The following is a 3,581-nucleotide window of genomic DNA, read 5'->3' on the forward strand; positions in this document are numbered from 1 at the left end:
GTTCTCAGAAGAAGATTTGTTTGAAATTGTTTCAGCTAGTGTATTAGCTATATCGAGTGGAGAAGTTAATATATTATCTCCATCTTTTAAATGCTGAACTTTTGCTTTATTATTTTTGCCCTTAAGTTTCTGAACCATGTTCCAGACCTTACGCATGGGTGTTTTTGACGTAATGCCTAAAACAAAGTTCCGCCAACAAGATCGTCTCTTGGACTTGAGTAATCGACGAGCCTTAGCTCTAAAAGTACGAACCTGGTTTAAGTTATTATCAGTAGGACAAATATTAAAATTTCGCTCGGCCTTTTTGCGGTCCTTAATGGCTTTCGACAGTCCTGATCATACCAGGGTTTACTTTTGGATTTGGATTTGTCGAAGTTTTAGGGATAGTTCTATCGGCAGCTCGTAAATCAAGCTCGTTAAATTTTAATATTGGATCATCTGCTGCATTGAGAGTCTCTGGGGTGATATGGGCCTCACAGAACATCTCAAATGCGATCCAATCTGCTTTATCGAATTTCCACCTAGCTACACGTTCTAAAGAATTAGAAGTGATATGCTCTAGGATAATAGGAAAATGGTGACTACCACAAAGATCGTCATGCACCTTCCAAGAAAAATCAAGAAGTGATGGATCCGTGATAGTGAGATCGATAGCAGAATAAGTGCCGTTACCTGGATGTAAATAGGTATTAGAACCATCATTGAAATAACACAGTTCACCATTCGATAAGATGTCTTCTACTATCTTGCCCTTATTATTTATGTTGTTACTGCCCCATAGGGGGTTATGGGAATTAAAATCTCCCAGTATTATAAACGGTTTAGGTAACTGTTGCTTTAAGTTGTGTAACTGAAAAGCTGACAAAGAAGTGTTCGGAGGTATATACACCGAACATAATGTGACTGTTTCATATAATGAAACACGAACGGCCACAGCTTGAAGCTCTGTATCCAGAGCTACAGGGCTGTGGATAATATTGTTATTTATGAAGATCGAATGAATGAATGATTGAATGATTATGGCTTTAGGCCACATCGGCAATATTTCAGCCATATCGTGGCGAGAACAAGGTAAAAACAAGAGACGGTTAAGCTTTCCGTTATGATAATATGAACATCAAAAGTAAAACAAAAAGTACAGACATGATTAAAATCGCATAAAAGAAAAAATAAGAGTTAAAACTCGAAAACCTGGGTTTTACATTACATGTATCAATCTATATGTATATAACTGTTTATATATAGATATTTATATCGATTAAAATTTATATTTTATGATATAGGCCAATGGCCTTTAAATAATTTATGACAACATCGCCAGCGATGCTGTCAAATAAATCATATATAGAGTTGACTGTGTAGAACCTTTGCCGAACATGGGCAAAGTCTACACAGTCAACCAGAATATGTTTGATGCCATATTGAGCATCACATCCAACACCCCCCGTGGGGTTTCCGGGGTGATAAGAATAGGACCTCAGCCCTCTAGGCAAGCTTGTCGTAAAAGTCGACTAACCTAGAGCTCTCCTGTGTGAGCCCGGTGAATATAATAGGCTCACGTCTTCTCGGTTGTGTGAGAGGCAACCGGGGAGCGACCTGTTTGCCGTGGGTTGCGACCCGTAATCTACGAGGACGGGATCCTGGTGGCTGAGGGTGTGTTGGTCTTGCGAGATCCTCACGCCCAACACGTAACTTTGGCCCTTACTTGGAGAGAGACGGGAGGTCGGATGGGCCCGGTCCGATCAATCGGCTTGGTCATGTCTTGCCTCTGCGTTGTCCCAGAATTTCTCCTTAACACCAATCAATAAAGAATAAATGTTATTTCTGAAATTTCGTTTGCGGGACTACGTTTTGAGGCGGTGGCTCATGGGTCAATCGAGTAGTATGTGTCTGGTGTGTGACCTTATTTACTAAATGGGGTTTGCTCATTGAGGCCATCTATTCGAGTATACCTCATGTGGAGTCCTTGGTGTGTGTCCTGCTGGGTATCCCCAGGTTCAGGCATCGCCCTTGTTGGCACTCCGTGGTGGGTGGGGAACACATGGGGTGAATCTTTATGATATTTATTATGTCTTCTTTAAATTTATCCCAAAACTTATCCAATAGATCTGTTAGGGCTTCTACTGGAATAACTTCGAGTACCGACAAAAAGAGGAAGTTGGAGGTTTTTTCGGACTCGCTTGATAAATGTAATGTGTCGGACAGCTGGCCGGCTTTTATTGTTCTTTCAACTAAGAATGAACAGAAGCCGGCCTCCAAAATCCACCCCTTTCTATTGCAAAGGGCTCTCCAGGGAGTCGCTGGAACGTTAAAAAATGTGAAAAAGCTAAGATCCGGAGACATTCTCATTGAATGTCTCCGCCAACAACAATCCGTCAACTTATTATCGTTGAAAAAAATTTCGGACATACCTGTGTTTACATCCCCTCACAATTCCCTGAACAGCAGTCAGGGAATAATTCGTGACCGGGATCAAGATATTTTGGAACTTTCGGAAGAGGAAATCTGCACTGAACTGAAGTCGCAGGGTGTTACCAGAGTAAAGCGCTTCACTATGAAGAAGTCTGGTAATATCCTGAAACTAAATACATACCTGTTAACTTTTAATTCTACTTCCATTCCATCATACATTTACATTGGCCCGTATAGGGTTAGTGTAGACTTATACATCCCTAACCCAACACGTTGTTTCACGTGCCAGAAATTTGGTCATGGCAAGGGCCAATGTAAAAATAAACTTGTTTGTTTTCGATGTGGCAGTGAAGGTCATGAGGGTTTCGACTGCAGCAACACAGTTAAGTGTTGCAATTGTGGTGGAGATCACATGGCCTCCTCTAGGGACTGTCCACTTTTCATAAAAGAAAAAGAAATAATCACTATAAAAACTAAAAACAATATATCGTATCAGGAGGCCCGGAAACTTGTCTCGCCTCCTAATACTTCACTGCAGACTTCATTTGCCAATGCGGTCAAGCGAGTAGCATCTGTTGCTACTCAAACATCAATGACTTGGCCCATTGCAAACTTGAAACCTTCTCCTGTTTCTGTTGAACCTGCTGTTCGACCTGCTTTCAATACTTCCTCAACCCAAACTACCTTAATACAACAAATACAACCAGCGAATAATACTGACCGAACCGATAACCCCAAACTTAATCAACGTAGAAACAAAAATATGTCCGAAAATAACCCTTCAAATAATAACAATAAATCTAATAAACCTAGTGGCCCAACAGAGCGTCCCTCTAAGGCCACTAGGGACCCTGTCCAAACTTTTAATAAGTTTGGATCGTTGGAGGACGTTGGTCCTTCAACCTCAGATGCGGAGGTGATGGATACATCACCCGCACCAGGGAGATCTAACAGCCGATCTCCACGGAAGGGTCGCCCGCGGTCCAAACACAAAGATAAATCTCCTATACGTCTCCCTCCATAATGGCGATATATGATAAAATTATACAGTGGAATTGTCGAGGTCTTAAGGTAAATTTTATTGAAATAACACAGCTAGTTCAATTACTAAATCCTATTGCCCTTTGTCTTCAGGAAACTCATCTGAAGACATCTGACAAAGATAAAAT

This window comes from Liolophura sinensis, chromosome 4 (genome assembly GCF_032854445.1).
Source record: "Liolophura sinensis isolate JHLJ2023 chromosome 4, CUHK_Ljap_v2, whole genome shotgun sequence".
NCBI classification, from domain to species: Eukaryota; Metazoa; Mollusca; class Polyplacophora; order Chitonida; family Chitonidae; genus Liolophura; species Liolophura sinensis.